This window comes from Sus scrofa, chromosome 1 (assembly GCF_000003025.6).
Source record: "Sus scrofa isolate TJ Tabasco breed Duroc chromosome 1, Sscrofa11.1, whole genome shotgun sequence".
In the NCBI taxonomy this organism is placed as follows: Eukaryota; Metazoa; Chordata; class Mammalia; order Artiodactyla; family Suidae; genus Sus; species Sus scrofa.
This window is the reverse complement of record NC_010443.5, coordinates 189,376,237-189,399,747: the sequence shown is the minus strand read 5'-3', so window position 1 is coordinate 189,399,747 and position 23,511 is coordinate 189,376,237. Positions and strand designations below refer to the sequence as shown.

Below are 23,511 nucleotides of genomic sequence, written 5' to 3'. Positions count from 1 at the left end.
GGAACCTCCATGTTGCTTTCCATAGTGGGTACATCAGTGTACATTCTCAGCCGTGGTACACAGGGTTCCCTTTTTTCTTCATCCTTCCCCAAACCCGTTATTTCTTGTCTTTTTGGTAATAGCCATCCTGAAAGGTGTAAGGTGATACCTCACTGTGGTTTTGATTTGCCTTTCTCTGATGATTTTAGTGATATTGAGCATATTTCATGTGTCTTTTGACTGTTTTTATGTCTTTCCCCAATTTAAAATTGGGTTGTTTGTGGTTTGTTTGTTTGTTTGCTTTTTTGATAGTGAGATGTGTGAGTTCTTTATATGTATTGGATGTTAACTCCATATCAGATACATCATTGCAAATATCAGTTTGGTATGTTGCCTCTTTATTTTGTTGATGGTTTCCTTCACTGTGCAAAGTTTTTTAGTAGTTCCATTCATTTATTTTTGCTTTTGTTTCTCTTGCCTAAGGAGAGACAGATCCAAAAAAACATTGCTAAGACTAACATCAAAGACAATACTGTCTATCTTTTCTTCTAGGAGATTTATGGTTACAGGTTTATATTTGTCCTTAATTCATTTTGAGTTTATTTTTGTGTATGATGTAAGAAAATAGTCCAAGTTGATTATTTTGCATGTTGCTGTTCCATCTTTCCAACATCATTTATTTAACCAGCTGTATCTTCTTGCTTCCTTTGTCATTGATTAATTTGGCTGTATAAATATGGATTAATTCCTAGGCTCTCTATTATGTTGCATTGATTTATGTGTCTATTTTTGTGCCAGGATCATATTGTTTTGGTTACTACAACTTTGTAGTATAGTTTGAAACAGGGAGCGTGATAACTCCAGCTTTGTTCTTTCTCAAGATTATTTTAGCCATGTGGTTCTATTATGTTTCCGTACAAATTTCAAAATTATTCATTCTAGTTCTGTGAAAAATGCCGTTGGATTTTTTGTAGGAATTGCATTGAATCTGTGGATTGCCTTGAACAGTATGGTCATTTAACAATATTGTTTCTTTCAACAAACACAGCATATCTTTCCATTTGTTTCTGTCATCTTCAGTTTCTTTCATCAGTGTCTCATAGTTTTCTAAGTATAGGTTTTTAAGCTATGTGTATATGGTTCTTGTTTTTTAATGTATTCAGCCACTCTGTGTCTTTTGATTGGAGTATTTAGTACATTTACATTGAAGGTAATTGTTGATAGGTATGTACTTATTGCCATTTTGTTTACTGCTTTCTCATTGTTTTGTAGTCTTTTTTGTTCCTTTCTTCTTTTTATTTTTTCCCTTGTGATTTGATGACTATCTTTAGTATTATGTTTGAATTCATTTCTTTGTGTGTATATGTATCTGTTATAGATTTTTGGTTTGTGGTTGTTTACATATTGTGATGTTTATATATAACAATATATGTTGATAAATTGATGATATCTTAAGTTTGAATTCATCTAAACCCCTACATTTTTACTCCCCTCATCCACATTAAATGTTGTTAACATCGTATTTTACATTTTTTTGGTTTTGTATATCCCTTAACTACTAATTGTGGATACATGTAATTTTACCTTTTAACCTTTCTACTTGCTTTATAAGTAGTAAAAATATACAGTATTACTGTTACTGTATATTTGCCTTTATCAGTGAGATTTTCCAATTCAATTTCATATTTCTAGTTGTAGTCTTTTCTGCTTAGGGAAGTCCTTTTAACCTTTCTTGTAAAGCCAGTTTGCTGGTGATGAGCTCTTTTAGCTTTTGTTTGCCTATGCAACTCTTTATCTCTCTCTAAAATCTTAATGATAGCCTCTCGGGTAGAGTATTCTTGGTTGTAGGTGTTTTAATTTCATCATTTTGAATGCCACTCCCATCTGGCCTGAAAAGTTTCTGCTGAAAAGTCTTGCAGGAGTTCCTTTGTATGTAAGGGGTTGCTTTTCCCTTGTTGCTTTTAAGATTCTCTCTTCATCTTTTATTTTTGACATTTTAATTACAATGTATCTTGGTGTGGACCTCTTAGAGCTCCTTGTGTTTGGGATTCTCTGCTTCTGGAATTAGATGTTCTGTTTCCTTTTCCAAGTTAGGAAAACTTCATCTATTATATCTTCAAGTAATTTCTCTGCCCCTTTCTCTCTTCTCTTTATGGGACCCCTGTATCATGAATGTTAGCACAGTTGATGTGAAAGTGATCTCTTAAACTATTCTTGTTTTTAAAAAAATGCTTATTTTTTTCTGTTCACTCAGATGATTTTCACTATTGTGTCTTTTAGTTTTCTGACCTGTTCCTCTGTGTTTTCTAACCTGCTGTTGTTTCCCTCTAGTGTATTTTTTATTTCAGTTTGTGTTCTTCATCTCTGTTTGGTTCTTCTTTATATTTTCTAATTCTTAAGTTAAACTTCTCACTGTGTTCATCCATTTTTCTTCCAAAGTTTGTTGAGCCTCTTGGTGGTCATTACCTTGAACTTCACTTAGTTCTGTGATTTTTTCTTGTTCCTTCATTTGGAACATATTCCTGTTTCCTTGTTTTGCCTAATTCTCTCCTTACTTCTGTGTATCAGTAGATTGGTTACATTTCCCAATCTTGGAGAATTGGCCTTATGTAGGAGACATGCTGTAGGGTTCAGCAGTGTACTCCTCTTAAGTCACTAGAGCATTATGCTTGGGGTGCCCCCATGTGGGCTGCCTGGGCCCTTTAGTTGTGGCAGGGATAGCTACTGAGAACACACTGTTAGTCAGGGCCAGCCTCTGGCCTGGTTGTCTGCCAGGCAGCACCTCATGCAGTGACTCCAGCCCACTGATTGGTGGGGCCCAGAGAGGCCAAGGGCTGGTGCCCATCCACTGGTACATGGGCCCAGGTTCTAGTGTAGCTGGCTCCATGCTGGGGGTCCTCGGCCTGATCCCAGCCTGCTAATTGGTAGGTAAGCTCCTGGTACTAATAGGCTAGAGGAGGTTTCCAAAATGGCACTTGCCACACCAGTATCCTTGTGATGTAACAAGCTCCCCAGTATGACTGCCGCCAATGTCTGTGTCCCCATGGGGAATCCCAGTTGCCTCCTGCTGCTCTGGGAGGCTCTCCAAAATTAAAAAGTGGATGACTTAGGCCTCTTTCAAATTACTGCACCTGTACTGGATCTTGGAGAGTGTGGGATTTTGTGTATGTCTTTTGAGAGTAGAGTCACTGTTTCCTGCAACCCTTTAGCTTTCTTTTAGTCTTCGAAGCCAGATGTTCTGAAGACTTATCTTTCCAGTGCAGGACCCTTGGGCTGAGGAGCCTGATGTGGGGTTCAGATCCCTCAATCCTTGGGGAGAGCTTCTGCAATTGTGATTATTCTCCTATATTGTGGGTCTCCTATTTGAGAGTGTGGATCTTGACCACACCACATCTCTGCCCCTCCCACCTGTCTTGTGGTTCCTTCTTTAGGTCTTTAATCATAGAAAATCTTTTCTGCCAGTCTTTAGATTGTCTTCATACATGGTTTCTCTATAAGTAATTGTTATTTTTGTTTACTCATGGGAGGAGGTAAACTCAGGATTTTCCTATTGTGCTATCTTCCCTGTTTTTTGGTGATGACTTTTTAGGTACAATGACAAAGACACAATCCATGAATGAAATAATTGAAAAGCTGAACTCCATTAAAATAAAAAAAATTCAAGAGAATGAGAAGACAACCCTTAGACTGGGAGAAAATATTTACAGAAGATGTAATCTGAGAAAGGACTATAATCCGAAAAAAGAACTCTTAATAGTAAGAAAACAAACCACTCAATTAAAATAATGGGCCACAGATCTGTGTAGATTCCTCACCAAGAAGATATATGAATGGCAAATAAGCATATGCAAAGATACTTCACAATGTGTATCATCAAGAGCAGTGCAATTTAAAACAACAATGTGATACCTGTATACCTATCAAAATGGCCAAAATCCAGAACATTTACAATATCAGATGCCGACAGGGATGTAGAACAGCAGGGACTCTCATTCATCTCTGGTGGGAATGCCAGCTAGAATAGCCACTTCCAAAGACAGTTCAGCAGTTTCTTAAAAAACTAAGCATAGTCTTATCATATGATCCAGCAGTAGTGCTTCTTGATGTTTACCCAAAGGAGGTACAAATTATATCTACACGAAAACTTGTACATGAATTATAGCAGCTTTATTCATAGTTGCCAAAATTTGGAAGCAATCAAGATGTCCTTTAGTAGGTGAATGGATAAGTAAACTGTGGCACATCAAGACAATGGAAAATTATTCAGTATTAAAAAGCTAGGAAAAGACGTGGAATAAATTTAAATGCACATTACTAAGTGAAATAATCCAGTCTGGAAAGTGTGATTATAGTATGATTCTAACTATATAACATTCTAGAAGAGGGAAAACTCTGGATATAGTAAAAAGTTGTTATGCAGGATCAGGAGTTAGGGAAGGATGAATAGGCAGAACATAGGATTTTTAGGACAGTGAAAAGACTCTGTATGATAATATAATGATGAATACATGTCATTATAAATTTGTTCAAACAAATAGAATGTACAACACAAAGAATGAACCGTAATTTAAGCTATGGATTTTGGGTGATAATTATATGTCAGTGTAGTTCATTGATTAAAACAAATGCACCACTCTTGAGGTAGACATTAATGAGGGAGGCCATGCGTGTGTGGGGTAGGGAGTATATAGGAAATTCTTCTACCCTCTGCTCATAGCTTTAGGTTGCTATGAACCTAAAACTGCTCTAAAAATGTCTATTAAAAAATTAGAAAATTTGAACAACACAAACACATGCACAAAGCTTTAAGCTTTCTATCACCTTAATGAGTGCAGGATTGTAAATCCTTTTTGGGTAATAGAAAATATAAATATTAATCTTTTTATTTATTATGATTGACTAGGTACTGTAATTTCAGGGACCTAAACAGGTGACCAACTAGAGCTTTATAAGCTGCTAGCTGACCAGAGATTATTAGTAATTTTGAAGTAGTATATTAATATTTTAAAAAATAAAGTTTTTATGGTATTTGAAGGAATGAATGAACAAGCAATGTATAAACCTGGCTTTCCCTTTGAATTTCAGTTGCTACCATATAACTTGCCTTAGAGGCTGAATGGCTCATTTAGAAACAGTCCCATTATCTTGCTTTTTATATTTTGCTCTTGATTTCTTTAAAGTTGACATATCACATGCAATCAAATCTATATCCCTGGTGTTCAGGCCTGTCCTAATATTCTCTGACTCACACCCAGATTGTTTGCAGCTCAACAGTTCTTCTAGATTAAATCATTTGTATTCTGATGTGAATATCTTACTGAGAATTTGTTTCTTAAAACATTATTCATTATTTCTTTAATGGTTTACCTTTTTCGATTTGCTATGAATATGATACTATTTTTAGAACTTTACCCTACTTTTTAGAAGATTATTTTACCAAAGTATCCTCACTTTTTAAGTTTTTTTTGATGTGTTTTAAGAAGTGTTTTCTCATGAAGTATTTGTAGCTCCAGATTGATGAGTCATAGAGAATAGCAGAGGAATAAGGGATGTGGTGTTGAATGATGGTTGAGTCTGGGCTCTGGAGTTCCTCTCTGAATTTAAACACTCAAAGATTCATGCCAAAGTGTATCTCTCAGACAGTCATTTATCGTCTTTGCTTTAACATCTTCATTTTTAAAATGAGGTTGATGTTCCTGAATGTCAAAAAAGGTTGTCGGAAGTATCCAAGTGTTTGGCCTGGTGCTTAGCTCTTGGTAAGTGCTTGAAGAATGATGGTCTGATTTGTCTAGAGACAGATGATAGAGCTTTTCATGCAAAACAAGATAATTTGATGTTCAAATTTTAAAAACATTTGTTAAGAAATGCTAACTAATCACGTGATAGAAACAAAAGATATTTTAAATTAACTTTTAGAGTCTGTCCAATAATATAAGTAGTCAATAGAAGCATTTTATATTAGTTCAGTTATAACATGGTCCAAGTGAGTAGCTATATGAAAAATAACTACTTGCAAAAGTTATGCATGTTTTTCCTACCCAAGGAAGTAAAAGAACAATATAAAAATATTTCAATTGCGTGTTGAGATTTTTATAATTAATAATAGCCAACATCTTTTGAATTAGTCTGTTTTTTTTTTTTTTTTTTTTTTTTTTGCTATTTCTTGGGCCGTTCCCACAGCATATGGAGGTTCCCAGGCTAGGGGTCGAGTCGGAGTTGTAGCCGCCAGTCTACACCAGCGCCACAGCAACGCAGGATCCGAGCCGCGTCTGCGACCTACCACAGCTCATGGCAACGCCGGATCGTTAACCCACTGAGCAAGGGCAGGGACCGAACCCGCAACCTCATGGTTCCTAGTCGGATTCGTTAACCACTGTGCCATGATGGGAACTCCTGAATTAGTCTGTTTTTTTTCTTACTCTCTCTACTTGATGGGTAGAAAAATAAAAGAATCTCAAAAGTAAAAGTGTGTTTAACCTAATAATTATTAAGGTCTACTGAGTGGGACTGATACGTAATACACAAAACTTGCATAAATATTTAATATGTTCTAAGTAATGGCTATCAACTGAGCTCCTGAGGCAGGAACTTGGCATTTCTAGGAGGTGAATTTCCTCCTAGGATTTCCTCCTAGGATTTCCGTGTGGCTGGAACATAGTGAATGGGAGGTAGAGAAGAGAGGGAAAATAGTGTACTTTATCTGAATCAAACAAAAATCAATCCTCCATAGCAATAGTTGCACCTTTGTAAGAACCTGAGTTTATTCATACACAAAACCAACCTGGTCGGTCCTAAAAACATAATTGAGACTATAATACAAATGTTTTCATTTCAACATCACACAGCAAGAATAACTTATGAGTGTATCTCTAACAGGTGGCTTAAACAGAAATGTAATTAACATTCCATGCCTACAAAAACAAAATAAATACAATAGCTTATAACTTTTTCTTCATGATTAGAGAATTATGACAAGAAAAGTTTATCTGCTTCCACTGATTAAAATACCACCCATATGCTATTTATTCCTACTGATCCTTTACAACTCAGCTCAAAGACATCTCTGAGAAACACTTCTTTGATTTCGCTAAGCATATCTCAGCACTTCCTGTATGCTCCAAAAACACTTTATTCATACCTGTTAATATAGCTTTTAAAGTATTCACTTATTATTTATCTAATTGTTAAATTAGACTTGAGTTCCACAAGAACAAAAATAATGCTCAAGGTATCTAAGTATCCCTAAATGTGATAATGCTCTAAATATTTTTATAATTTTTGAGTGTTTCCCATTTCCCCCACTTGACTATATCTAATTTGTTTGCTACTCCTGCTTCAGATATAGTCTATTATGGTATGACTCTCTTGTAGGTGCTCCATAAATATTTATTGGAGAAAGGTGAATGGCATAAGCTAACTATGCTGGTAGGTTAGTCGATTCTACAGATCAAAGACTAGCTCTTAGTAATTTTTATGTCTCCAGTGTATAAATCCTACATATGAGGTCCTTGAGAGCCGGGCTCTTTAATCTCTGTATCCCTAAGGTCTAATTCTCAATAGGTAATCTACAAATGTTAACTAAATAACTATGTAGCATATAGTATATATGTACATTTGGTAAATGTATGTGCAGATGATAATTCGAAAAGTATTCTTAGATATTATTTAAAGTTATAAATACTTGAAATATTCAGGTCTTAATAGATAATTAGCTCGACATGAAGTATACTTTTACTGTTTTTTAAGCAAAAAATGTGTAGCTCTGACATTTATTAACATTGAATTATTGCATTTTCTTTAGGGTATGAACTTGAAAAATGTTGCCTGAGAAAAATGAATTGCAGTCATTGCAGTCTGAAAATAACTTCAAAGAGCAACCTAAACTCTAATAGTAATGGTCTTTTCTTTAAATATCTTGAACAAAAGTGATTTTACATCTTATTTGGCATTAAATAGCATGTTAATTAGAATTGTCAGATGTGAGCAGCAGAGACTCAACTCATACCAGCTTAAATACAAAAGACACTATAGTTTGGCTTCAGGTATGATTAAAACCATAAGCTTTCTTTCTTTCTTTTTTAAAATCTTTTATCTTTTTTGGAGGGGAGCAGGGGCACACCCAGGGCATGTGGAAGTTCCTAGGCTAGGGGAAGAATTGGAGCTCCAGCTGCCGGCCTACGCCACAGCTACAGCCACACTGGATCACAGTCACATCTGCGACCTACACCACAGCTTGTGGCAACCCAGGGTCCTTAATCCACTGAGTGGGGCCAGGGATAGAATCCATATCCTCATGGATTCTAGTCAGGTTCATTTCCTCTGAGTCACAATGGGAATGCCTGCCATTTTACTTCTTAAGAATTTTCACCTGTGAGTTCCCACTGTGCCATAGTGGGTTAAGGATCCAGTGTTTCCACTGCTCTGGCATAAGTTACAGCTGCAGCTCATATTCAGTCCCTGGCCTGAGAATTTCCACATGCCATGGAGCAGCCAAAAAAAAAAAAAAAAAAAAGAGAGAAGAAAATTAAAAAAAAATTTTATTACAGTTGATTTACAATCTCTGCTGTACAGCAGAGTGACCCAGTCATATATATATATACACACACATTCTTTTTCTCACATCATCATCCATCCTATTCCATCACAAGTGGCTAGATATAGTTGCCTGTGCTATACAGCAGGATCTCATTGCTTATCCACTCCAAATGCAAAAGTCTTCATCTACTAAGCCCAAACTCCCAGTCCATCCCACCCCCTCCCCCTTGGCAACCACAAGTCTGTTCTCCATGTCCATGAGTTTGTTTTTTTCTGTAGGTAGGTTCATTTGTGCCATATTTTAGATTCCAGATATAAGTGATATCACATGGTATTTGTCTTTCTTTTTCTGACTTACTTCACTACCTGTCCATAAGTACAGCTGAGTATTCTCTGGTTTATACAATAGGAGGAACACAAAAAAGCTGTATAAGAGGAATAATTCTTTAATTTACGTAATTGAACATGTTTCATGATTTGTTTCTTGTTGGTAAAACCAAGACCAATCTAACTATTTGGAATTTCATTAAGACTTTATGTATATTTTCTTTTAGTTCTTAAAGGAAATGGAATTTAAGATCATCAGAGAATAAGCATAGTGGCTACATCAATTGTAAGTACTGACATAATGTAAAAACCACTATTTGTATTCCTGGTTTTTGTCATTTAATGCTTCCTATTAGTTAGGATGATTACTTTGACAAGAGAAGGCTGAAAGCTTAGCAATTTTTTCCAGAACTTCAAATATAGTTACCTTTTCTCTAGGCTATGAGAGATGACATTTGATGGTCAATGCTTACCACGTCTTTGTAAGTTAAAATATGAAATTGAATGCAGGAGTTCCCATTGTGGCTCAGTGGTTAATGAATCCAACTAGGAACCGTGAGGTTGCGGGTTTGATCCCTGGCCTTGCTCAGTGGGTTAAGGATCCGGCGTTGGCATGAGCTGTGGTGTAGGTTGCAGATGTGGCTCCGATCCCGAGTTGCTGTGGCTCTGGCGTAGGCTGGTGGCTACAGCTCCAATTTGACCCCTAGCCTGGGAACCTTCATATGCTGTGGGAGCGGCCCAAGAGATGGCAGAAAAAAGACCAAAAAAAAAAAAAGAAATTGAATGCAAATGCATGTATTTTAATTATAATGTTAATAAACATGGATTTAGAAACCACTAATTAGAAATTCTATATTATAAACAGATAAAAATAACAAAATATGTGCAGATTTACTCTTATAAGCAAGTAGTTTAATGTGTTTTAATTTTTTCTATTATGAATTAACTGTGATAATTGCTATAGGGTAGGTGATTTTAGAAAACAATGGATCAGCTATTATCAAGAAATTGGAGATAAAATTTTTATAATGTATTTTTTAAAATTAATATCTATTTAAGAAAGTGATATTAAATTTGATAAATATTAACCTAGTAGCTTGAGCCTACTCATTGTTTTCCAAAAGGAGCTGTCTACTCTTAATTTTTTTCATGAAAAAAAAATCAGTATTGTACCCTTTGCTATATCTCATTCCTCTGTTATATTAACATATACATGGTTGTTAAATATAATACATGTAATATTTAATTTCATATCATAATATATCATTTTATTGGTATATTGTATATAATATACTATGGATTCATTAATATCTATCATATGATATAGTTGATATATGGATGTTAAATGTAGGACATGTAATTAGCTTACAAGTGGGAGAAGGGAGCATACAAATTTTATATACCATAATTTTCCTATTTGGATCACAACTCATTTTGAGAATAAAATTTAGATTTTCTCTCCTACTTTCCTTTTACATATCTATCTTAAATTTATTTGTAAGTAATAGAAATTGACTCTTGCTAAATTAAGCCAAAATGAAAGGCTGATGGAAGATGAAGATTTATTGGAAGGATGGGGTTAGCCTGTAAAACAGCAAAAGCTAAGCAATTCAGTCTTAAGTGGGATAGGGGTCAGAGAAATTCAGGGAATCTAGGTCTCTTCAAGTTTCTGCCAATGGAATTAATGAGCTCCGGCCATTATCCCATCTTATATCAATCACTTTGCTCAGAGAACCTGACTAGGATCCATGAGAATGAGGGCTTGATCCCTGGCCCTGCTCAGTGGGTTAAGGATCCCGTGTTGCTGTGAGTTGTGTAAGGTTGCAGATGTGGCTCAGCTTTGCTGTGGCTCTGGTGTAGGCAGGCAGCTATAGCTCTGATTAGACCCCTAGCCTGGGAATCTCCATATGCTGTGGGTGGGGCTCAAGAAAAGACAAAAAGACAAAAAAAAAAAAATCAGGACAAAGGAGACATGAATAAATGCAATGTGGGATCTGGATTGGATCCTGTTTTAGGAAACGATATTAGTAGGACAATTAGTGAAATTTGAAGAAGGTTTACAAATTAATATTATTGTGTCATTAATTTCTGGTTTGATCATTGTACTATAATTATGTGATATTAATGTAAGACAAATTATTTTTAATAAAAGGAATGTAATAAAACAATTTCTAACTTCTCTTAAAAATGGGGCAATCTGATAAGATTACTTTGATGGAATGAATGATTTTCTAAGAAAATATAAACTATCAAAAGTGACTCAAGAGGAGAAATAATCATGTAACAAATTGAAAAATTTATTAAAACTTAACTCTATAGAATGTACCAGGCCATAAGGGTTTTAATGGTTGTTACTAAGAAATTGTCAAAAACAAGATATCTCATATGCTTTAAAAACTATTTCTGGAGTTCCCGTTGTGGCGCAGTGGTTAACGAATCCGACTAGGAACCATGAGGTTGCGGGTTCGGTCCCTGCCCTTGCTCAGTGGGTTAACGATCCAACGTTGCCATGAGCTGTGGTAGGTCGCAGACACGGCTCGGATCCCGCGTTGCTGTAGCTCTGGCGTAGGCTGGTGGCTACAGCTCCGATTAGACCCCTAGCCTGGGAACCTCCATATGCCACGGGAGCGGCCCAAGAAATAGCTAAAAAGACAAAATAAAGAAATAAATAAAAAAACAAAACAAAACTATTTCTAAGCACAGAAAAAATAAGGGAGCATCTTAGGTCATTTGAATAACTCATATCAAAATCTGACAAAAATTACAAAATAAACCTATACAGAATCCATCATTTGATTTGTAATAATTTCTAAATAAAATATTAATAAATTAAACATAGAAATATATTAAATAAATTACCCATTCACATAGAGAATTTATTTCATCAAATGCAATGGTGGGTTAATATTATGAAATCTATTCATTTGATTTATCATGTAAATAAGTCAAAGAAATTTTAAAAATGTGTTGTATTGGTAGATGTCAAAAGGGCACTTGTTAAAGTTCAGCGTCTTTTTCTAATAAAATGCATACATACCCTTTCCCCCCCAAAAGCTACCTCAGTATTGTAACCAACATTATACTTAATGGTAAACCCTAGAGATATTAGAGCAACAAAAATAAGGACAACCAAGAAAACAAATATTCTTTAATATTATTTTGGAAGCTGAAGTTTTCAGCTAATTAAAAAAGAAAAAAAGAAAAAAAGGAAAGAAATAACGAACAAGCTAGAAAGCAGGATCCATTATTTTATGGTCAATTTATATGATTGTTTACCCAAGAAAATCAATGGAAAACCTGTTAGAATTAATGAACTATTTCATTCAGTATGGGAGCCTGATTTATATATTTTTAAATCAGTATGGGAGCCTGATTTGTATATATTTATATACAAATTCAAAAATCTATACCTTTTATATACTGTCAGTGATCTGTGGAAAATATGAGAAAAAAATTACCAATCAGACATATCATTTTACCTGAAGGCACAATTTTAATCATATACATCTATACATATACTCACAATCACATAGGAGTTTTTATCATTGTTTGCTTTTTTAAAAGGGGATTATATTACACACATTTTCTTCATCTTGTTTTTCTTACTCAACTTTGTGAAAATCCCTTCAAGCTAACTGCTGTAGCTCCAATTCATTTTTAATATTATATATTATCATTATTCTACCACTACCAAATTGATAGGTGGTTACTTTGTTTCTAGGTTTTGCCACTAAGAACAAATTTAGTAAAGATTTTTGTTTTTATACCCTGATGGCTTTGCTTCTATGGGAGAAATTCTTCAGGCCTGGTTTAATAGGACCATTAAGGAGTTGCTGCTGTGGCATGGTGAGTTAGGAATCTGACTACAGCAGCCCAGGTTGTGGGTTAAAGGATCTGGCATTTCTGCAACTGCAGCACAGGTCACAGCTGCAACTTGGATTCAGTCTCTGGCCCAGGAACTTCCATATGCTACAGATGCCTCCATAAAAAAAAAAAAAAAAAAAAAAAAAAAATAGGAGTTCCCATCGTGATGCAAGGGAAATGAATCTGGGCATAAAGTTGTTTATAGTTGTACCACAGTGGCAACTCCCAACTCATGGATTATTTAGAAGTGTGTTGTTTTATTTCCAAATGTTTGAAGACTCCCTCCTTGTTTTTCTGTTAATTTCTACTTTGATTCTATTATGGTTAGGGAATATACTTTATATGATTTCAATTTTTTCAAGTGTATTGATGTTTGTGCTGTGGTCTAGAATATAGAATATCTTGGTGAATGCTTTACGGGCACTAGGGAAAAAAATATGTATTTTGCTATTTGTAGGTAGAGTGTTCTATATATTTCAGTTAGATTCTGTTGCTTGTGTTGTTCAACATATGTATCTTTGCTGGTTTTTCCATCTAGTAGTTGTATAGTAATTGCTGAGGGTGGAATGTTAACATCTGCAATGTATGACTGTGGGTTTTTCTAGCTCTCCTTTTACTCAATCAGTTTTTGTTTCATGGTTGTGCAGTTCTGTCATTTGGTATGTACACATTTAAGACTAAGTCTTCCCCATGGATTGATCTTTTTATCATATGTAATATCTCTGTTGCATAATTTTCATTCTGAAGTCTATCTTACGTTAGTGTGGGCACTTCTGCTTTTTTAAAAAATTAATGTTTATGTGGTATCTCTCTTTCTATTCTTTTAATTTATATTATTACAAGTTTTTTTATTTAAAATCCGTTTCAACCATTTATTTTCTTAGTTAAGAACTTTGTACAAGTTCAATTTATTTGATTTCTACATTCAAATACAAATATATTAAGTTCAGAGTAAAAAGGAAGATAAAACAATAAGCAATTTTCAGAACACATAACTAGATACAATTTCTGTGTAAAAGGTTTTTTAATTTTTTTTCCTTTTTAGGGCCTCCCCCACAGCATATGGAGGTTCCCAGGCCAGTGGTCAAATTGGAGCTGAGCTGCTGGCATACACCACAGCAACACAGCTGCGTCTGTGACCTACACCACAGTTCAAGGCAACGCCAGATCCCTGACCCACTGTTCGAGGCCAGGGATCAAACCTGCGTCCTCATGGATACTAGTCAGATTCTTTTCCGCTGAGCCATGGCAGGAACAAGTTTTTTTAATCCAAAAGATTAATCACAAGGACTGTTAATGATTTTCTTTATCTTTAGGCTTACATAGAATTCTCCCTTAGAAAATTTCAACAAATATAAATTCAAAGATATAGTATTTCAATGCTAAATAACAACAAAATTGCTAAAGAATAAATCCAAAAGAATCAAAAGTGGAGTTCCTGTTGTGGGTCAATGGATAAGGACCTGATGCTGTCTCTGTGAGAATGTGAGTTTGATCCCTGGCCTCACTCAGTGGGTTAAGGATCCTACACTGCCAAAAGCTGCGGCATATGTGTCAGATGCAGCTAGAATTGAGTGTTATCAAGGCTGTGGTGAGGCCGGCAGCTCCAGCTCCAGTTGGACTCCTAGCCCAGGAACTTATAAATGTTGTGGCTGTGCCCATAAAAAAAAAGAATCAAAACTTTTAAAACAGCTATGAGTTTGTCGTGTGTGGTCTTAGTTGTGTTGAGATAAATTCCTTCTATTCCTTCTATATTCTCTCCTAGCATGTCAAGAGTTTTTATCATGAAAATGTGTTGAATTTTGTCAGTTGTGTTTTCTGCATCTGTTGAGAGGATCATGTGATTTTTATCCTTCATTCTATTATGATGTATTACATTAATTGATTTGCAACACTGAAAAGCTGGGGGTGTTGTTTGTTCACTTTACTCCCTCTTTCCCCCCCATTCTCAGGGAGGAGTCACACTCTCTCATTGCTGAGCTTCAGGGAAAGAGCTGATCCTAATAAAGTGAAATTGTTCCTAGCCATTTCAGCGCAACTAATCTCTTTTTTTTTTTTTTTTTTTTTTTTTTTTTTTTTTGCTTATCTGGGCTATTGCAACTTCTTAACTGGATTCTGGACTTCCCATAAAGGTGTTTTATAACTTACGTCATTGTTAAATCTGTGTTTCTGTGGCAAAATGAGGACTGGGACTTCATATTCCATCATCTATTGTTGTCTCTCAGTCTCTATTTTACTTTAGGCCTACCTGTGTCATTGTATTTGAACTGAGTTTCTTGTTGACAGCATATTTTTGTATGATATCTTCTCAACCACTCAACTGATTGCTGTCTTTTAATTGGTGTATTTAAACAATTTACATTTGAGATAATAATCAATATGTTAGTTCTTAAGTCTGTCATTTTATTACTTGTTTTCTGTTCATTTCCTCTTTTTTTTTTCTTTTCTTACCTTCCTATAGGCTATTTGAACATTATTTAGGAGGGATGGGGTTTTTCCATTGGTATTTGGCTGGAGTAGGGTTGGTATTATCCAGAAGACACTTTCTTATTAGGGCAGTCCTTTGGGTAGAGGGAAACAGATTTTTCTTGGAGGTTTTTTGTTTGTTGTTTTTCAAGTCCTGACATCTCTAGGCAGTTTGCTTTCTTTCAAAGTCTTCCTATATTTTTTTGTTGTGTATGTTCAGGGTCTTTTGGTTATAAAGGGGAGGATTTGGAAGGTATGAGACTACTCTATCTTGGCAGAATTAGGATATTTTTATTTTAATAGCCTTTTCTAGATTGCTGTAATGTGTACTCAGTATGACACAATTCCCTCTGGTTTTATGGAAAATTCCTGTTTTTGGGAAACTTAAGAGGATACACATACATTTTTTTCCCCCAGTACTGACAAATGAGATAATTAAGATAAAGAACTAATATTTATTTGAGTATTCCTTTTTTTCTAATCACCATTTTACTACTCTTCACTTTGAAGCACATTTAAATAAAAGGGCTAAATATTTTCTCAGTATTATCTTTGTTGATCTACTCTTTGTAAATAACATTCAAGAAAATGAATACACTGTGACCCTTTTTAACTCATTATAATAGAAATATCCTATTTTTCAGAATGAGATAAATATAGCTGTTTTACTGAACATTTGCATTCATTATCAATGAATATAAGCTGTTGTTTAGGTTATGCAATGCGAATACCCAGTCTGAAGTATGGTACTTGAAATCAAGCCATGTAATGAAAGAAGTTTCTATATCTGATATTTATTTTAAAGTGAAACAGATTACACATACATATCTATATATCTTTGTTTCTATGTCTATATATGGTTAAATCCAAGTTGCAGTCAATATGTTAAAAAGGAATAATGAGAAGAAATGAAGGAAAGAAAGAAAAAGAAAGGAGGGAGAGAGAAAGGATTTGTTCATAATGATTACAAAATCCATTAAATATTTAGGAATAGGCACAATAGAAAATATGTGGGGTAACACGAAGAAAAGCATAAAACCTAATAGAGATATGGAAATTGGGAATAAATGTAGAGAAGTTGCTTATTCTTGGAATGAAAAAAATCAATATTATTCAGATCTCAGTTCTCCTAAGTAAACCTATAAAGTTGATGAAATTCTAAAATTCCAACACATTATTTTCAAATAATTGAACAAGTTGTTTTAAGTTATTTTGAAAAATGGGTGAGAAAATCCAAGAAACGTTTGAAAAAGAGATGAAAACCTGGTGAAAGGATATAGTTAAAATAAGTTAGCAGTGGTTGGAAATAAATCTGGGAGTCATAGTAGAATTATCATTAGAAAAACACATCCAGGAGTTCCTTTGTGGCTCAGTGGAAACAAATCTGACTAGCATCCATCGGGACACAGGTTTGATCCCTGGCCTTGCTCAGTGACTTAAGGATCCGGCATTGCTGTGGTGTAGGCCAGCAGCTGTAGCTCCGATTTGACCCTTAGCCTGGGAACCCCCATTTGCCGTGAATGTGGCCCTAAAAAGACCAAAAAAAACCAAAGAAACCGCATCCAAAATCCCTGGGCAAATGATTTATATATGTGGAGGGATATATGTTAAGGAATTCAGAGGCTAGTGATTACTGAGGATGACTATTTGAGGTGGGAACTAATAAGATAAAGGTGGTCAAAAGATTAATCAATGTAAAGGTTGAATTGAAAGTAATAGAGGACCAGAAATAGGAAAGTAAGTTAGGAAATGATTGTAATAATTGATGTGTTTCTATACATAGTCCAAAGGGGTGACTGGAAATAGAAAAGGACGGACAAGTTAAAACTATTAAAATGAAAGAACTGAAAAAAGTTTCTCACTAATTGGCTCTGACTGTAGAAGGAGGCCTTTATATAAAGTTTAAGCATAGGCAAATTTAACCTATGGTGATAAAAGTTTAACCAGTATTAAATGGCAGTGGTGGGTGGGAATTGACTGAGAAATAAGCATAATGGAGGAATGTTGTGGCATAATGAAAATGTTCTGTATCTAGGTTAGGGTGGTGATTACATGGGTGTATGTACTTATTAGCTCATAAAATTAAGATCAATGCATCTCACTGTATATATTATCACAAAAAATTGAGAAAGACCAACAACAGAAACAACAGCTGGAGAAACAGGTGATTTCAGCTTTTTAATATAATTAATTAATTAATATCTCCTTTTCAGGACCAATAATCATTTAAATATTGTTCAAAGTTTCATTATCTACTAGTTAGATCACTGTTATACTTTGAAAAATTCTGACAGAAATAATGGCAAGCTAATCATTCTCTTCTGTCACTCATCTTTTATATATTCTTAAATCTCTCAGAGTAGAGTTAGATTTGAAAGCCAATCCAATCTAATAACAGATATGCCAAGGTTAGTCACTGTTTTTTTCCCTAAGCCATATTTTTTTTCTTAAGAATGATTACTAGATTACTGACTGACTCCCAGTAAGTCTTGTATAGTTAATTTACAATGTTGTGCTAATTTCTGTTGTACAGTAGAGTGGTGCAGTCATATATATATATTTTTTAAAATATTTTTTCATCATGGTCTATACTAGGAGATTGATATAGTTCCCTGTGCCATACAGTAGGACCTTTTTGTTTATCCATTAGGCTTTTAATAAATATTTGACTGACTTTGGACTAGTGACAAAACAGTACACCCCCCCACACAAAATGAATAAATAGATCATTGACTGTCCCCAAGCATTATGAAGAATAAAGTTAAAAAGCTATAAGCTGGACTTCCTGCGTGGCTCGCAGCATAACTACTCAGCATCGCTTCTACAGTGGCTGTGGCTCAACTCCTGGTTGGGAAACTTCCATATGCCGCAGGTGTGGCCACTTGTTATGGGAAAACTGGAAAGCAGCATGTAAAAGAATGAAAGTAAAACACTAACACCATATACAAAAATAAACTCAAAATGGATTAAAGACCTAAAGATAAGACCAGATACTATAAAACTCCTAGCAGAAAACATAGACAGAATGCTCTTTGACATAAATCACAGCAACATCTTGTTTGATCTACCTCCTAGAATAATGACTATAAAGACACAAATAAACTGGTCTGACCTAATCAAACTCAAAAGCTTTTGCACAGCAAAGGAAACCATTAAAAGAATGAAAAGACAACCCACAGAATGGGAGAAACATCTTTGCCAACAATGCAACAGACAAGGTCCTAATCTCCAAAATATATAACAACTCATGCAACTCAACAACAACAAAAAACTCAATTGAAAAATGGACAGAAGACCTAAATAGACATTTCTCCAAGGGAGATGTACAGATGGTCAACAAGCACATGAAACAATGCTCAACATCACTGATTATTAAAAAATGCAAATCAAAACTACAATATGGTACCACATCACACCAGTCAGAATGGCCATTATTAACAAGTCAGCAAATAACAAATGCTGGAGAGGATGTGGAGAAAAAGGTATTCCTCTCCACTGTTGGGAATGTAAATTGGTACAACCAGTATGGAAAACAGTTTGGGGGTACCTCAGAAAACTATATGTAGACCTACCATATGATCCAGCAATCCCACTGTTGGGCATATATCCAAACAAAACTTTTCATTGAAAAAGATACATGCCACCCCTATGCTTATAGCAGCACTATTCACAATAGCGAAGACATGGAAACAACTTAAATGTCCATTGACAGATGAATGGATTAAGATGTGGTACATATATACAATAGAATATTACTCAGCCATAAAAAAGACAAACTAACGCCGTTTGTGCAACATGGATGGATCTAGAGACTCTCATACTAAGTGAAGTAAGCCAGAAAGAAAAAGACAGATACCATATGATACCACTTATTTGTGGAATCTAAAATATGGAACAGATGATCCTGTCTAAAAAAAAAAAAAAAACAGAAGGAGATGACGCCAAGGAGAGCAGACTTGCGGTTCCCAAGGGGAAAAGGGAAGAAGTGGGATGGATGGACATTTTGGGGGTTTTTGGATACAAACTGTTATATTTGGAATGGATGGGCAATGGGCCCCTACCATACAGCACAAGGAAATGTGTGTGATTGGGTCACTTTGCTGTACGACAGAACGTGATGAAACATTGTAAATCAACTATAATAATAATAAAAATGCCATAATAGACACATGTAAAACTTTCATGATATTCTGATCTGATTATCTCCTCAAAATAAGTTTATATTGTGTGTCTGAAAAAAGATAAAGCTTTTTTGGGGGGCTGAAAAAAAATACAAGCTACTTATATTTCACTTATTTAGTATTGACATCAGAAAGTGATATATTCTGTTGTTTTAACAGAAATTTATTGAGCATTCCCTGTGCCTGAGTTCTAGACATGGAATATTGTAGATAAATAACAGTGTCCCTCCCCTACAGAACTTATATTCAGTGGATGAGAGAAAGTCAGTAAAAATAGAGTATGTCAGGAAATAATAAGTTGGGAGTTCCCTCAGTGGGTTAAGGATCCAGCATTGTCACTGGTTCTGGTTATAGCTGTGGCACAGACTTGATCCTCATCCTGAGAACCTCCGCATGCTATGGGCATGGCCAAAAAGGGAAGTAATAAGTTAAATGAAGGAAATGAAAGAAGTAGGGCAAGAAGCTAGAGGGTAATATAGGGTACTATTTAGATAGTGTCAAGGAAGGTCTTACTCTGAGGAGGTGACAAATAATAACCAAAATAAAGTGAGGATGTTTGCAATATGAAGGGTGATAAGAGAGAAGGCCTTTAGGTAAAAGGCAAAGGTCTGGAATCAAAAAGAAACTAGATGTGAGATATGTTCAAGGAACAGCAAGAAGGAATGAGTGAGGAAGGAGAGGGGTGATGAAGTCAGTAAGGTAAACAAGGACTATATCACATAGACCCTCATAGGCCTAGGTAAGGAGTATGGGTTTTATTGAGAGTACAATACTATATCATATGAGTTTTTAATTGATGGATTGGAATGGTAAATATCAGAATGACATGATCTGATTTGTGTCTTTAAAAAGTTTGTATGAAAAAATAAAAGTGGGATTTCCCATTGTGGCTCAGTGGGTTAAGGACCCGACATAGTCTCCATTAGGATGCAGGTGTGATCCCTGGCCTCTCTCAGTGGATTAAGGATCCAGTGTTGCTGCAAGCTGTGGTGTAGGTGGCAGATGCGACTCAGATCTGGTGCTGCCCTGGCTGTGGCAGTAGGCTGGCAGCTGCAGCTCAGATTCAAACCCCGCTGTAAAAAGAAGAAAAAAGGAAAGAAAAAGTCTGCCTGCAGTAAGATAAAATAACTAAGGGTTCAATAGTGCAACCACAGTTTTGATGGTGGCCACGGGCTATTATATAATTTTCACATCTCAAATTTGAACTAAATATGAGAATTTGGACTTTAAAAGCAGTGTCATAATTGTTTTGAACACATCTGAAGAAATGTTTATATATCCAAATTCTGAAAGATTGATTTGGTGAAATATTTGAAGATTAAAATTTGTTTCTTACTAACTTATGTAGTTCACTCATTTATTTAAAAATATTTACACTAACTTTATGCAAGGTTAGTCCTCTGCTAAGCACTCCGAGGACATTAATGTACAATAAAGGATACCACTAGATTATTCCTATTTTTTTTTTTTACTTTTCCCTTTTTTTGGTTAGCAGTATTGCTTCTTTTCAGTACTTATGCAAAATTGTTTTAGTTCTATTGTCTAATTAAAATTTTGCTTAAACCAGCTAAATATTTTTTATTTCTATATGTACTTTCATTGTTTCTCAATTTTTTTATAGAAAAATATTTCCTTAGAGATGTTCCATGAGGAGTTCCTGTCGTGGCGCAGTGGTTAACGAATCCGACTAGGAACCATGAGGTTGCGGGTTCGGTCCCTGCCCTTGCTCAGTGGGTTAACGATCCAACGTTGCCATGAGCTGTCGTGTAGGTTGCAGATACGGCTCGGATCCCGCGTTGCTGTGGCTCTGGCGTAGGCCGGTGGCTACAACTCCGATTAGACCCCTAGCCTGGGAACCTCCATATGCCACGGGAGTGGCCCAAGAAATAGCAAAAAAAGACAAAAAAAAAAAAAAAAAAAGAAATGTTCCATGAAAAGAAAAGACTTCTGTGTTAAATAAGCTTGGAAAAAATACATCTTTCCTCAGAGATTAAAAATACATACTAGAATATAAAAGATTTTAAGTTGTTACAGAGTAAAGAACTTCTATTTTATTTTATTTTTAAATTTTTTAAAAAAATTTATCATTGTCTCACCTTTTATTATTATTATTGTTATTATTTTAATAGTTATTATCCCAATACAGTTTTTTTTTCTTACTGTACAGCATGGTGACCCAGTTACACATACATGTACACATTCTATTTTCACACATTATCATGCTCTGTCATAAGTGACTAGACATAGTTCCCAGTGCTACACAGCAGGATCTCATTGCTAATCCATTCCAAAGGCAATAGTTTGTATCTATTAACCCCAAGCTCCCCACTCACCCCACTCCCTCCCCCTCCCCCTTGGCAACAACAAGTCTATTCTGCAAGTCCATGATTTTCTTTTCTGTGGAAAGTTTCATTTGTGCCTTCTTTTAGATTCCAGATATAACTGATATCACATGGTATTTGTCTTTCTCTTTCTGACTTAGTTCATTCATGTAGTATGAGAGTCTCTAGTTCCATCCAGGTTGCTGCAAATGGCATTATTTCATTCTTTTTTATGGCTGAGTCATATTCCATTGTGTATATACACCACATCTTCCTAATCCAATCATCTGTCAGTGGACATTTGGGTTGTTTCTATGTCCTGGCTATTGTGAATATTGCTGCTATGAACATGAGGTGCAGGTGTCTTTTTCAAGGAAAGTTTTGTCCAGATACATGCCCAAGAGTGGGATTGCTGGGTCATATGGTAGTTCTGTGTGTAGATTTCTAAGGTATCTCCACACTGATCGCCATAGTGGTTGTACCAGCTTACGTTCCCACCAACAGTGCAGGAAGGTCCCCTTTTCTCCACACCCCCTCCAGCATTTGTTATTTGTGGACTTGCTAATGATGGCCATTCTGACTGGTGTGAGGTGGTACCTTGTGGTAGTTTTGATTTGCATTTCTCAGTGATGTTGAGCATTGTTTCACGTGCTTGTTGGCCAATCTGTACATCTCCCTTGGAGAAATGTCTATTTAGGTCTTCTGCCCATTTTTCCATTGGGTTGTTGGCTTTTTTGCTGTTGAGTTGTATAAGCTGCTTGTATATTCTAGAGATTAAGCCCTTGTCAGTTGCATCATTTGAAACTGTTTTCTCCCATTCCGTAAGTTGTCTTTTTGTTTTCTTTTTGGTTTCCTTTGCTGTGCAAAAGTTTGTCAGTTTGATTAGGTCCCATTTGTTTATTTTTGCTTTTATTTCTGTTGCTTTGGGAGACTGACCTGAGAAAACATTCATAAGGTTGATGTCAGAGAATGTTTTGCCTATGTTCTCTTCCAGGAGTTTGATGGTGTCTTGTCTTACATTTATGTCTTTAAGCCATTTTGAATTTATTTTCGTGCATGGTGTGAGGTTGTATTCTAGTTTCATTGATTTACATTCTATTTTATTTATCTATTTATTTATTTGGCTCTTTAGGGCCATACCATGGCATATGCAGGTTCCCAGGCTAGGGGTCCAATCGGGGTTACAGCTGCCAGCCCAGACCACCGCCACAGCAACTCAGGATCCAAGCTGCATCTGTGACCTACACTTACACTACAACTCATGGCAACACTGGATCCTTAATCCACTGAGCAAGGCCAGGGGTTGAACCCACAACCTCATGGTTCCTAGTCAGATTCATTTCTGCTGCACCATGATGGGAACTCCAAGAACTTCTATTTTTTTTTTTTTATGTCTTTTTGCTATTTCTTGCTCCATATGCTCCCACGGCATATGGAGTTTCCCAGGCTAGGGGTCTAATCGGAGCTGTAGCCACTGGCCTACGCCAGAGCCACAGCAATGCGGGATCCGAGCCGTGTCTGCAACCTACACCACAGCTCATGGCAACGTTGGATCGTTAACCCACTGAGCAAGGGCAGGGACCGAACCCACTTCTATTTTTAAAATAGTTTATTCTAGCATTTTTCAAACAACTTAGACTACATGATTTAATTGCTATGAACATTCCAAGAAACTAGTATTCTACAAAATGCATTCTGGAAAATGTTTCCAGACAATGTCTCTCAATTTACATTCCTCGTGTCCTGAAAGTATTGTTTTAAAATCCATAAGAGTTTCTTAGATTTCTGAATAATCTAATTCTACAGTGGAGAATTGTGAAATAATTCTTTAGCTTCAT

At 35.6% G+C, this 23,511-nt stretch overlaps 1 protein-coding gene across 4 annotated transcripts in view; it reads left to right on the top strand.

Annotated features, from left to right (window-relative positions):
* Window positions 1–23,511, top strand: part of C1H14orf39 (chromosome 1 C14orf39 homolog) — a 141,738-nt gene that overhangs the window by 72,127 nt on the left and 46,100 nt on the right. For all 4 annotated transcript variants that reach the window (XR_002335522.1, XM_021062402.1, XM_021062391.1 and 1 more), the window contains 3 exons: window positions 5,666–5,735; window positions 7,781–8,021; window positions 9,069–9,127. The gene's annotated coding sequence lies outside the window, so the exon portion shown is untranslated. The remainder of the gene's footprint in view (window positions 1–5,665; window positions 5,736–7,780; window positions 8,022–9,068; window positions 9,128–23,511) is intronic.